Source organism: Lissotriton vulgaris, chromosome 8 (genome assembly GCF_964263255.1).
Source record: "Lissotriton vulgaris chromosome 8, aLisVul1.2, whole genome shotgun sequence".
NCBI classification, from domain to species: domain Eukaryota; kingdom Metazoa; phylum Chordata; class Amphibia; order Caudata; family Salamandridae; genus Lissotriton; species Lissotriton vulgaris.
This window is the reverse complement of record NC_141696.1, coordinates 1,334,177,094-1,334,191,602: the sequence shown is the minus strand read 5'-3', so window position 1 is coordinate 1,334,191,602 and position 14,509 is coordinate 1,334,177,094. Positions and strand designations below refer to the sequence as shown.

The following is a 14,509-nucleotide window of genomic DNA, read 5'->3' as shown; positions in this document are numbered from 1 at the left end:
TAACTTGTACCATGCAGTCTGCATACATCTCTTTGATGGCAGTTCATAGCTCACTGTCCTAGATTACGATTGTAACTTAAAAATTGCATCGTAACCAAAAGAATCTCTTTGACAAAATCTTCCATCTCTCTCCTGCAGATACATTAATTACCAGCGTTATCTCAACACTTTTATTGTGGCCCGAAAACTGCTGATTGCACAAGAAACGTTGCCGTGCTTTTAAAAACTGCTGTCTGCGGACCCCCTGGGAATGTGTCATGCACCCCTGCGGGTCCGCGGACCACTGTTTGGGAACCAATGTTCTAAGACACTTGTCATGGGCCAAGTCAAACTTTCTCGACAGACATCACATTCTTAAATGTGAGAAATACTTATTGGTAGACCTGCCGGCCTTAGGATAGTCTTCCTCCCAATATTTTGCCTTCTTACCTTCGTTTTTGTGCTGAAATTAATTTTTGTTGGCCTTAGGACTCTGTTGACTTTACCACTGCGTTTCGTTTGAAAAGCTTTATTTTGGTACATTGACCATAAAAGCGTCACAAGAATGAATAAAACAATATCATTACCACAGGAATCAACAAACATTGGTACAGTTTTACATCCAGTCGCCATAGAATGAACAATTAGAATAAAGTGCAGGTGCATATGGTCAGTACTTTTACACATGGAAAAAGATTAAAACCATACTAAAAGCCACTAAGGGTAATAAAATAATTTATAAAACAGGAGCAGAGGCTCTTTTTAAAATAGACACAGTTAAAAGTTATATACCATAGGTCAAAAAAGTATTAGCAGGCCTGAGCAGACCGTATACTACATTCGGCCACTAAGAGGAAGGCTCCAGAAACTTCATCCTCATACACCACATGGAGAACAAAAAACGGGAAACAGAGTAAACTATTGGGAGGTGCAGCTCAGTTTTCAATATTCTATAGGCCTCTCTAAAGTGCCTTGTGCCCAAGTTCTTACAGATTTGTACAAGCCAGCGTCTTCTTGGTGACCTATAGGAATCACATTGGAAAAAAACGTGCACCTCAGTTTCATCCACGAAACCACAAGCAGAGCATTCAATTGTAACCTGTCCCCCCCAGCACTGGTTGGATGCTATCCAGGATGGACTCTGCCTGATAAGTATTTTTAATTGTAAGGAATTCACATGTCAGCCGTCCCGATGAAGAACTACGCATCATCTTGGAGAGCCGGTATTCCCTATAGGCAGTCACCAGTGTGTTCCTACTTAATGATTGGGACATGGTTTGGGGCTCATCCCACAGGTCAACGCGTCCCAGTTCCACACTTTGCGCCTTAAGGTGTCTCAACCAGGGTATCTTGCCCACCCCCTTCAACCCCAATATCTCAGTTAATTCCTTGCTATACGGGGCTAGCTCGGGAGTGCTCCACAAGCGTCTCCAGAAGGTTAATGGTCTAAGTGCGGCATCCTCGGCAATGGATCTGATTCCTAGGTCCATTCTCAAATGGATCAGTGGTGTACTTTTGGGGAGGCTAATGAACACATTCTCAGTGCGTTCAAGGGATAAGAGTGCACAGTGGCCCCAAATATCTGCACCATATAACGCAGCATTTCTTGCCTGTGCCCTGTAGGCTTCCATGGGTGCATGGACCTGCTTGTATGATGCCCCCTTGAAGAATTTGTGGATGCCTCCCGACACCTGGGTGAGCTTCAAGTTGCACTTATTAATCTGCGCTCCCCAGTCCATACTCTCCGTCAAGGTGATGCCAAGGTAGTCAAACACCACCACTCTTTCGAGCGGTTGGCCCCCAGGATCAGGTTGCTGCGTGTGCTTTTGCCACCATTAAAGACCCCATATTTGGTCTTCTGAAGATTTATCTCCAGGCCCTGATGTTTGCAGAAGACAACGAAGTTGTCGAGTGTCCACTGTATACCCATTGGGGACTTAGCCAGAAACAACGTGTCGTCTGCAAACATCAGGGCTGGCACACTACGCCCTGCCAGTTTAGGGGCATCAATGTTAGGGCCTTTATTGAGATGGTCAATGAGCCCATTAACAAATAGGGCAAAGAGTTTTGGGGCCAGGACACATCCCTGGCGGACTCCTCGCTTGACTGGGATTGGGGATGTTAGATTGCCATATTTGCCGGTCCTGATTTGAGCATAATTGCCCTCATGCAGGCGAGAAAACAATTGGCAAAGATAAACCGGGACCCCCATCTCCAAGAGGATCGATAACAGCTTCTCTCTGGGGACCAGGTTGAACGCAGATTTCATATCTACAAATATTAAGTATAGAGTGCCACTCTCTATACTCACGGTCTTCCAGTGAATCAATTGTAATCTGAAAATCTGATCGACCGTGGATGTCCGTGCTCTAAATCCAGCTTGGAGTGGTGTTAGAATGCTGAGTTCCTCCATCCATCCATGTAGGCGCTCAAGGAGAACACGAGCAAAGATTTTTTGGGTTACATCCAACAGGCTTATGGGCCGGTAATTCGATGGCAGGAGTGGGGACAATTTTTTAAAAATGGGTAACCAGTGCTAAAGTGCTTGTGCTTACTCCCTGAAAAATGATTTGATTGGCTTACAACTGATTGACATGTTTAATTTACTTATAAGTCCCTTTTAGAGTGGTATACCATATACCCCAGGCCTGTAAATTAAATGCTATCAGTTGTCTTGCAGCACGTATTGTGCCATCCACTTAAGCAGACCCTTAAAACATATCTGAGGCCTACCATTGCAGCTTAAATGCAGTTTTTAATGTCTCAATTTGACTTGGCAATATAATCCCCTTGCCAAGCCTTAAACTCCCATTTTATTGAATAGGAGTCACCCATAAAGTAGGCCCTAGGTAGCCCATAGGGAAGGGCCCATTGTAATTGAAAGGTTGGACATGTACTTTTAAGTTTTGCATGTCGTGGTAGTGAAAAACACCTAAATTCCTGTTTCTCTACTGTGAGTCCACCCTGCCTCATAGGATAATATTGGGTTACTTTATTACAGTTAATAAGTAACCTTTGATTTGGATCAGGTAGCCTGTTCATGTTTGGAATCCATGAAATTGTAATGAAAGGTCTTCTTTAATTGCAAAGTCAGATTTACAATTACAATTCTGGAAATTTCACTTTTAGAAAGTTGCCATTTTCCTGCCCCGAGCCCTTTTGTGAATGCAGCCTTTCCTGGATCACATGACTGGGTGTAACTAGTAAGATTTATTGAATTTCTTCCAGCTTCTCCCACCTTCCAGAGGAAGGGCACCAGGTATAACTACAGGAACCCTCAGACCCACTGTTCAGTTCACTCGTAAATCTGTAAATGACTCTTAGAAAACTGCCTGATGCTGTGACCTGTTGTGCACTCTGCAAGACTGCTTTGCTGTACCTAGAAGGACTGCTTTGCTGCCTGGTGCCTGTCTTGAACCCTCAGAGGCCAGCCCTGCTGTTTGAACCCTGCACCCAGGACTACTAGAGTGACTCTAGGGGCTAGTTGCTGGCTTCCTGTTCAGATCCTCAGGAACACAAAAGGATCCCAACATCTTGAACGTGCACTGGGCCTAACCTCAGTTGGTCCTAAATCCCCAACTGGTGTGGTCTGCTTTCATAGTTACCCCCACTTTTTGCATGGTGTCAGTGTATTTTGACTGTAGTCTGCTGGGATCCTGCTATTCGGTACCCTATGCTCTCTCCCCAAAATTGGCACTGGTAAGTACTTTAGTACATACTCAGTTGGCTACTGTTATACCCTTGTAAATCCCTAGTATTTGGTACTGAGGTACCTAGGCCATAGGTATACCAGAGGTCTCCCATGGGCTGCAGCACGTATTGTGCCACCCAAGTGTGAGGGTGTCCCTGCATGAGTAGGACACCCCTACAAACCTCAGAGTCGATTCTCTAGGCTTTGTATGTATATAGTGGGCATCAGTCTTTTTGAGATGTACTACTATAAAATGGCTGCACTGAACCTGCTTATGTTTGGTATCAAACCAGTGGCGTCACTAGGGGGGTGTGGGGGGTGCTGACCGCACTGGGTGTCACCCCATCTGGGGGTGACACCAATCTAGTTAGTTACGGGCTGCTTTAGTGCAAGCGCACGGTGCGCTATGCACAGTTGCGCACCTGCTTAAAAAAAAAAAATACTGCTACTACTGCAGTCAGTACAGCACTCACTGCAGCAGCACGTACGCAGTTTGTGGGTCCCAGGGCCGTCAATCTCTTTAGCGCTACCAATGACGGCCCTGGGACAGCCCCCGCGCGCGGGTGTGCGTGCGCTCCAGATTTGATGTGTCAGCGCGGTCACACGAGCCCGCCAGGGAGGAGACGAGACCAACGGCAGCGCAGGGGAGTGCGTGAGTCGTGCAACTAGAATAAAGAAAGTATTCATAACGAGGACATCACACCACGGCATGGGCACATCACACCACGGCACGGGCACCATATTCTATCTGTCCATTGATATAACGAGCGCCGTCGTGGTCTGAGGTCTCCCCGCGGCACTTTGAAGAGACTTTTTAATAGTTTGCCCGTGCGTGTGCTTCATGGATTTTGCGTCGGTGCCTTCTTGTTCTTCGCAGCTCAGGGCGCTTTATGTGTTTACAGTGCATGCCGAGGGAGCGCTTTGTTTGCTGCTACGAATGCGTGCACGCGCCCTGGAGCATTATGGTGCCAACTTTCTGAGGAGAATAAGACTTAAAAGGGTTAGGGATCGTACAGTGACGAGGAAACACTCTGCCCCAAGGAGAAGGCCCCACCTCCTGTCGGCAGAGGAACACATGGAAATACTCGTGAGAGGTAGGAAGCGCTTTGTAAATTATATAACGCAATTAGAAGGCGTGTTAAGCTGGAGCACCGAATGCTGACAAATAAGTGCATTTCTGCAAACAAAATGTAATTGCCATTAGTCAAAATGGCATTTTGGTAGTCCCCACACAAATGTCTCACACCTAATCATGATGTGTGCGTAAAATGCATTATATTTTTATGGTAATCATGTATAACTGTGTTGAGCTCCACTTTCTCATAATTCTACAGCTGTGTAAAACTGAAGGAAGTCAAATAAAATACGTGTTCTAATTACCCTTACCTATGTTTTTCCTTATTTGTTTCTCTTAAATGCCAACCCATCCTTCCTTTATACATTGAATGGCGTACTTTTTGTGCTTTATGAACACATTACAAAAAGTCTACACAGTTATGTAAGTGTGCCAAGGGCAATCCGTGCCTTTTCATCGGATCCCATTCAGGAGGCCACAGTGCAAGCAGAGGCTAACTGGGCCTGAGCTATGGGGGGTGGGGTCTTTTGACTCTGATATCCCAGGGTGAGTCTGTTGGATTTAAAAATGGGCCAAAAACAACCCCTTCACCCTTAACTTTCAGTGGTGGCCATGGTGAGCAGTGACAGACTTTTTAGGGATGTGGTGTCCTGGTGCTCAAAATCAGAGTTTGCTTGTTTCCGGCCCAGGGAAGACATGGCTTGGCAGTTCGGGCTGGACTGTTCCCATGAGGCACAGGGTCAGACTGATTTGCATATGACCATGTCTGAACTGGGGTGGTGGAGTGAGCTAAAGAATGGCGATGGATTAAACCCAGATCAGTTGACTGGGGGTGAGTGTTTGATTTGCTCAAACGCTCCGTCCATCATCCCCTTTGGTATCGCCAAGATTAGAGTTAAGCAATCAAACAGCAGCACAATAACAGATTGTCCAACCCAGTGCTTTACTTTAGAATAGAAAAGCATTAATTTGCAAATAATTAAATCGGAAGACTGCTCACAAAATTCTATCAGACAAAGCTATGGGTCTTGTGCTAGGGCTACTGCACCTTTGGATGCTGCCTACCCCTTCCACCATCCCCTTTGGTATCGCTTTGTTCGCCCTAAGTTGGCAGGGTATGCCCAGACATGGGTCCCTTGCTCACTTTGCCAAATGATTCAAGCAAGCTTCCATCATCCCCCTTGGTATCGCTTTGTACCTCTTCCTTTTACACAGGTGTCCCTCCTCTGGTAAGGCTAGGACGGTTCCCTTTTGGGTTTGAGTGTCTACGCAGTACAAACCAAGGCTCAGGTGCTGATTGCTCCTGTTCATCATATCCAGCACTCAGTTGGGTACAACGCCCCTTTAAAGTCTCACAAATTGCAGGACTGACTCCCTTTTCAAAACACAGGCAGCAAGGAACCAGCGGACCAGTACAAAGCATCTTCACTCTCTCCTTTTCTGGGATGACATGCACTGTGCACTGGAACAGCCTTATCAGTCCAGGCAGGTCCCTGGTAGAGATGACACAGGTGGCTGCTGCCTGAGGTCCTGTGGCATGAACAGAGGTGTTTAGAGTCACAGGGGCTCCAGAGGATGTGTCAGATCCCACTCAGCTTCTGCCTTGCTTCCAGGTCATGTGGCAATAGGCTGCAGGTGGGCCACACCACCTAAAAGGTAGGATCGCAGCAGGAAAATCGACAGTTGCTGGCACACTTCTTTATCATGGCATCAAGGGCCGCAATGGGCAAATTCTTCATCATGAGGCACAGTACGCTGCTGCTGCACTTTTTGGCACAACGGTGAGAACAGCCAACATTTGCTTTTCTTGGCACAGCGTCAAGCTCAGCTGCAAATCCACAATTCCGGCCCATAACCCTAGTACCAGAGAGACTGGCACCCACCACTCCTGAAGCTAACAGATTACTCTTTTCCGTCTTTCTTCTCCTGGCTGCTCTGGGGGTCTCTCGCTTTCTGACTGTTAATAGACAGTCACGCCTACTGCTATGTTGAAAGACTCCTTTCCATCGCAGCACCCAGGATAAATTTAGGCACTTCAGGTCAGATGAATAGCTTCTTTCAGCAAGACAAAACGTTAGTTAATGTCCCCTCACCTCTGGGAAACCATTGTCAGGCTCACAACAGCTCTGATTACACAGCACACCTTACAGTACTACGCGGAGTACTTCCTTCCTTGGTCACAGAGAACTTGGAACTGGAACAACAGGTGCGCAGATGCCTCTCAATTATATTCAGCCAAAGCAGACAGGGGACATGGATCCACTGTCTACATTTTCAGAACTGGATTGTGGGGGGGGGGTTCTTTTTCAAGTATTCTTTCCAGTTTGCACTCCAGATATATTCTTTGTGTATATTGATGCACCTCACAGCAGGTTAGTCTCTAGACTAGAGTACACACAACAAAGGCAACAAGAGGAGCTTTCTGCACAGTCCAAAGCAAGGGGGCGGGGGTGAGCCCCATGCAGCACTAGTTTTGGGGGCGGCAGCCTCCCCCCACTCTTACCTGCCGTCTCAGGTAATCTGCGTCTCAGGCGCAATCGCCCCCCTGCTTTTCAATTGCCCAAGAAGGGCAGCAAACGCAAAAAAATCCTGCCAGCACCCTCCCCCCCAGCTCTTTGGTGCAGCCGCAGTGGGCCAGCAAACAAGGGGACTGCCACAGGTGGCCAAAGTGCTTGCAATGCCACTGTTTCTGCACCTAGCATTCATCAGTCACACTGAATTGTCAACAGGGACAATCAAAAGCCTGGCCTCACCCCTTCAAATTTGGGACTCACTGACTTCTTCTTGCTGGGTCCGGACTCAGAGGCAGTTGGTGAGAGAGAAATAATATCCAGTTATCATTTATTTATAAATTAATATGAATCATGAACTAAGTTAGAAATGTGGCAGTGCAGTGGCACACAAATGAATCAGATTCAGTAAAAACATGGCCCTCTTTGGGCGGGTCTAGTGCACCTAGCTAAAGCTTTCTTCCTTCCTTAGGCAGTCACGATAGGCCCTGGGGACTGCGGTAATGGCATTTTGTTTGTTTTTTGATACTTGCACAAGTGCCACCACTGCCTACGTAACGTTTGTTCTTGTGCTTGAGTGTCTAGCATATATTGCAGTATTATACCTCTTCTAATTGTACTTTGTTTACTCTCGAGCACACTTAAGTTCCCTTTAAAATAGTTTATTGGGATTACACTAATGTAGACACCTGGTGCAGAGATCTTTGTTTACCCAACAAATTCCAAAGCATTGTAGCTGTAAGATAACTTTGGTGGTGAATACACTTGCTGGCGAGATCTGTGTGCAGTCTAGTTACAGGCCGGCCTGACTCATACAAAGTATAAAGAGTTATTGTGATGTCCCAGCTGCAAAGTTAAGCATGCACCATGCAGGTCACAGATTTGTATTTTACGTAGGAAGCTCAGCGAGTTACTGCTTTCATTGCAGACATTCTTGAGTGAGATAGGTCTCAGGTTACCATCCTTGTAATATACCTGCTTAATGAATTATGAACCATCTTTAAGCAATTGCATGCTAACTGCAAGGTATAAGTTTAGAAACAGTGCTTTTTGCTCAGTATTTCATTATTCGAATTTTTCACAAAAGTGTTCCTTTAGTAATAAAGACGCATTAGTAATTGCTTTTATGGGAGGTCCATGCGGTAAGTCGTTAGAGGGGGTGGTGACACCATGAGTTACCCGCACCGGGTGACACCAACCCTAGTGACGCCACTGTATCAAACATTTTGGAATCATACCCCAACACTGATTCCGGTGCTGGGGGTATGATCCCATGTAGTGGGGGTTGCTTAGGGGGCCGTCTGTATTCCCTTTAACAGCCTTTCAGTGTCTGCCAACAAGATACTGCTGTTGCCAATCACAGACATGATTCTGCCCTCAAGCTGCTGAGTTGAGCTCGAGCAGAGGAAGATAGAACAATAGGTTTGTGACCACCTCCCAGACAGGACTTAGTGTATTGGGCTGGGGTGGGGGCACTTTGCTGCATCACCAGACTGCCTTGAAGGGCATATTTGGTGCCTTTCTTGCATACCCAAGTTTGAGCTAGCTTAGGAACCTCTTGGTTCCCGCTCTGGTGCAAAACTGGACAACTGACACTTTTCGACCGTCTGGACATTTGGACTTCGACTGGAACCAAGACTTCATCAAAAAAGACTCCTTCTGCTCCTGGTCTCGTTGTTCTTCAAGTCCTATGCATCGTCTGTGTCTATGCTGCACTCAGGCTCTCCAGAAGACCTGTGGACATCAATGACATCTGAAGTAATCTCCCTTAGAGTGAAGGAGTCACTCGCCCGCATCTGCAGGCACCACAACAGAGCTGACCGGTCTGCTGCTCCTGTCATCCTATGGACTTACTGAGGCCCAGCAACACAGGTGGTGGTTCTGCCACTTCCTAGAGGCCTAACCTGTCTTCTATGCAGTTTTGAGGACAGTATCCCTCGACTGAGCTGCTGGGACCAAACCCCTATGCACAGCATCGACATGTTGTTGCCAAGGCTTGTTGGCTCTGCACACCAGAGATCTTCAGGCTACAAAAAGCTCCAACCTCCAGCACCTCATCCCTCGAAGATCAGCATCCTCACTGAATCCTCTGCACTGTGGGGCTCAATTTTGCGACTCCTGTAGCTTCAGCCTTTGGGTCCTCTAGAGGGTCTTCCTTTGATTCAGTGAGGTCCCCTGCTTGCTTGGGCGTGCTCTAACTATCCTGCACTTGGTGAGTCCCTTGAACCTTGCTGGTCCCAACATTTGCATCTTTTTTCTTTCCATGCCAATTGCATCTACCAAGGCTTGTTGGTGCTCCCACCGGACACTAACTACCTGGACACCAACATCCGACATGGCACATTGTCCTCCTCAGCATTGCCTGCTCCTCACAGCTGCAGCAACAAGGTCACCATCTTAAATCCTTAAACTACCAACATCAGTGGGCATTGTACTTCTGTGTCTCGTGGTCACCTCCGAATGGCATAGACTCTGTCCCCTCTGCTTGCACGTTCTCCTCTGAAAGAATCCACCCTTAGATTCCACTGGACTCCTTAACAGGCTTCTCCAGAGACATCTTCTTCAAAATCTTCCATTGTCACTTCACCCCATGTACCCGGCTTCCCTGGTGCAAGTAACCTGGTTCGTGGGGCATCCATGGATAGGGTGGCTCTACAACCTTCCGTCTTCCAAGGGGTTTCTTCAGGGTCCTCTGGGAAGGGTCCTTCTTTAAAAATACAATGCAACTTCTCCATTGACTTCAATTGGGCCTGCAGCTGTGTTTCCTCTCTGCACACATCCTCCGTGAGATTCCTGGGTACTTACCTTGGGTGGTTCCTTATTCCCCCAGCTCCTCTGATTCTTCTGATCCAGGTCCCGTTCCCATTTGCAGTTCGCATTCCACTTTCTTAGAATATGGGTTGGTCTCCCTCTGGAGACCATTGTATATTTGTGCTACTTACCTGATTATTTTGAAGTATTCTGGTGTGTATTGTTGATGTCTCCGGGTATACCAATTTGTTAATTATTGTGTTTCATAATAAATAGATTTTTTATATAAAACACTGTGGTTTTTTGACATATAATCTACACAGTCGATTAAATGCGGTAAAACAATCTTCTTTACACTCCTTCAAGATAAGCCTGAAGGCTGTTTGCCACATTTACCACTTTGAGAGCTATCTATGGTTATCAAAGACCACTAAAATCAACATATGAGTTGCCTGGATTAGTTCAAGGTGCAGAGTGTAAACAATATACTAAGCCAGCCTCCTACCTGATGTCCCACAAGTCCTGGACCCTTGGTTGTAGTTCTGAACATGCTCAGGTGCCCAAAATCCAAAACTGAGGACTTAAAACATTTTTGTCCAAAAATTGCTCTGAAAACCGGGGGTAGACCAGGACCAACCTGCTTGTCAGTCCGCCCATGGTGCAACGCTCGTTGGCCTGACTCCGAGCCTGCTCCTGCTACATCCTTCTCTGCAGCAGCAAGTCCTGTTCAGCAGACCTTTGCTAATGGGTATCCCAGCCCCTGGAGTTGTCTTTGGCTACCGACTCCTGCTTCGTCCCACCGGAGACTGGAAACTTCTTCACTGTGGCTTTGACACAAGCCCTCTAGACAATTACACTCCCTTCTCAGACACCACCTGCAGCCTTGCCCAGCTGAATTTTACCTTCTCAGAACATTTTTCTCAAAATTTCTTCTCAGTCCAAAGTAAGTGCTGACCGGGCCCAATCCACTTCTTGTATCCGAGCCACGTTCCATTGTGGTCGCCCATATTTTTTACTTTGACACGGTCTTGTGCAACAAGATGTCTACGATTGGAACTTTGATCTTTTGAGTTCTAGTGTGTTCTAAAAACTTTAAAAAAGCATAACTCTAGTTCTACCAATTGAGTTTTTGTAATTTTGGTGTCAAAATATATATTACAATTTACTCTATGTTTGTAATTGGTGTGGGATTTTTCCTAAATTGTGTTTTCACTTTGTTGCTCTTACGGTGCTGCATAAATACTTTACACATTGTCTCTAGGTTAAGCCTGACTGTTTAAGTGCCAAGCTACCACAGGGTTAAGCACAGGGTAATTTGGGGTTGCTTGTAACTTTATCCTTCCAATGATTCTGGTTGCTGCTTGAGTAGGGTTTCTCCTTCCTCAATCAGTAACCCACTTTCTTATAAGAGAGCCTAATCAGAAGTGGAATAACTACAGTTCGGGCTTGCAGGTGGAGAAAAGGAAACCTTTATAAAATTAACCTTGCATCCTATTTAAAACAAATGAATATTCACCACTGAATCAGATGTGTGTTAAACATTATAACAATGTGTGAATGAAGTATATCGTTATTTCTAGAGTGGTACTGTGGTAACTTGGATTTTTAATAGATATGCCTCACTTTGCACATCACGTACACAGACCTTGTGGCCTTCGAGGCCCCACTTATAGGTGACGTGTCCAGTCAAAAATATTTTTCAAACAAGTCAAAAATAATTTATTCTCACATGGGCTACTGCAGCTTTACTTGCTAAAGATCAGTGGTGAAATGGCAGGGCTGAAGACGTGCATGTAATAGACCTCATTTGAGTACAGTCCATATGAGACATCTAACATTTATACTACCAGTGCTTGTTCTTTGCCATATTAATGTAGCCATAGATAAAATTGAACACACCCATAGGGGATAGCCAGTCATTCAGAGAAGTGTGGCTCAATGATTAGAGCGGCAGACTCTGATGCAGAGGTCTAGCCCGCGACCAGGGTTCAATTCCCCGCCTCGGCGGGTCTTGGGCTCAAAATTCCACGGACCTGATAATTCTCGCCTCGGTGCCTATTCCAATCATAGAGTCCCACTCTGCAACTCTGGGCAATAGCTTGCTTAATCACCACAACGGCCCCCACAACGCTAAGGATGCCTGGCCTCCACTCTGGGGGTGCCCAGGAGTGGACGCCTCACAGGGAAAGCCAGGATGGGTTCCACAGCGGTATTCGTACAAGCGCCTTGAGACCCTCACGGGTGAGTAGAGCGCTATACAAGTATCAATTTACATTTACCATGTGTACGGTCAGAGCACATTCAATTGAATTAGCAGTGTTGTCATGTGTGACAGGGCTTTTGCATGATAATGCATTTTACACTACATGGGCCTGATTGCCTGTAAACATGACTGCAATTTACATTAGAGAAAGTCTGTATAGGCATAGGGTCTAGACAGCGGACTAACTGTTTCAATGATAATGCTTAGAAATGTGTTTTCCAGTGCCATGTTCTTAGTTTAGGAAAACCCATTTTTTCTGATTGTCTTACAAATTAACCAGACAGAGAGGGAAAACTTTCCACTTCTCTAGTGCATGCATTGTAATCATTGCAGCAGGGGAAGATGGCCTTGCTGAGATCCACTTTGGAGGCAATATGGGAAATATAGCATTGGCTTCCGTTTCATTGGCGTAGCTAGCCCTATGGCCACCGTGGCGGTCCCTGCGTTTTCAACCCCGCGGCGGCCACATTGAAGAGCGGGGAGGGTGCTGGTGAGTTTTGGCACCGATTGCTGCCCCCCCCCCAACGGCCGCATTGTATAGTGTGGGGGGGAGCTGCCTTCTCCGAGACGGCAGGTAAGAGCGGGAGGAGGCGGATGCCCCCAAAACTTGGGCCACCCATGTTGGACAGCCCCCCCGCCCCACCCTTGCTGCGCCACTTTTCCACTTGCTTCTGAAGAGACTCACTGTGTGCACATTTATAGCATAGAAGGAGCCAAACAAAAACTCCCTCCCCCCCCCCCCCGTCACTCCGTAAGACACCATTAGCAATATTGGTATATAAAAACTGATGTAGGGGTGAAGTTAGACAGATGGAGCCATTGCTGAGGAGAGATTCTGAAGACTTAAATGGTGTCTGCTGACCCAAGTTTTGCAGGGAACTATACATGGATTGACATAGTAACGCTTAATCAGCCTATACAGCCATTTAGACTGGGTGGCTGTAACCATTATAGATACATTGAGTAGGGAATAGGCTAATAAATTAGGGATGTGTGATGAAATAGGATTGGGGCTCAGTTAATCTTCACCCTTATTTGTATCTTTTCTAATGAGTTGTTATAATCATGATCATTCTGATACAGTTGTTATGTAGACACGTGCCGCATAATAAATGAACATATAATTGGAGCCTTGGCAAAAATCATAAAATTGTTACCAGTCCTGCAGGTCTAGTGACTTCAATAATCTACTCGACCGAATTTAAATACGCTTGACCCAGGAATCGGTCTCAATTTGCATGCTCCTGGGAAAATATTTTATTTAATAGAATCCCCACCACTTTCTTCGTTATCACCTATGACAGCAACCTCAAATATGCGAGTTGAACAAGTCTACTGTCCAAAAAAGAAATTTTGTTTGATATAATAGACTAAACTTTTGCTCCATGGATAATAAGGTTCTAGCCCACAGATGAGGTGCACATGGCCCCTGAAACGCTTCTTATTTCACCGATAGCATTATCATCAGGGCTGGCATGTTTCCCAGTTCATGTTTAAAAACTCTGTTAATAAATATGTTACTAAAATACAATATGATAGTGTACTGTCATTTAAACTCAGCACATTTTCCATTGAAATGGCCATAAAGTGTCCCTCTGGCATGCAGTTTTGCTGATAAAACTATATAGTGTTCAAACGATAATGTGTGGAAATCAGATTTCAGCAAATTTTTATCATTTACACATCACCAAAGAAAGTGTTCTGAATTATTGATTCTCTTAAAGTCTTTGTTTACATCGCAAGTCAGAACTACCAGATATTTTTTTAAATATTTGTACAATTAATTTACAAGCTATTTAAATGTTGTATATGAGAAAATAAAATCTGACATTCTATAGCCTTTCGTTACACACTCTCTTGTTAGCAGGTCACTTTACAAAATCCACTAACTTTGCAGTCAGAGAAAGGAAAGTAAACATCAGTCTCCCACTGCAATCGGTAAGAAGACATAAGCTGACATTTACCCTCTGTCATTGAATGCACTCGCAAATGTGACAAGATAAAAATAAAATTGAAGGGCATCTTTATTGCTTATTTGCTTTCGGAATGAACAGAATACATGTTCTTTGCCAGCTCCAGCTCTCTTCACCAGTAAGGACCAGACGGCCCTAAAAATAGCTCACCCTACTAACATCTGGCTCGCCATAGCAAGTGGATGAGTATATTTTTCAAGGCCTGGATTGTGAAAACCCATTCATTAAGTGTGCATATTAGTTTGGTGTACCAGGGCTGGGCTCTCC

At 45.6% G+C, this 14,509-nt stretch overlaps 1 protein-coding gene across 2 annotated transcripts in view; it reads left to right on the top strand.

Moving 5' to 3' along the window:
- Positions 1-14,509, top strand: part of CEP126 (centrosomal protein 126) — a 343,370-nt gene that overhangs the window by 115,340 nt on the left and 213,521 nt on the right. The gene's annotated exons all lie outside the window — the stretch shown is intronic.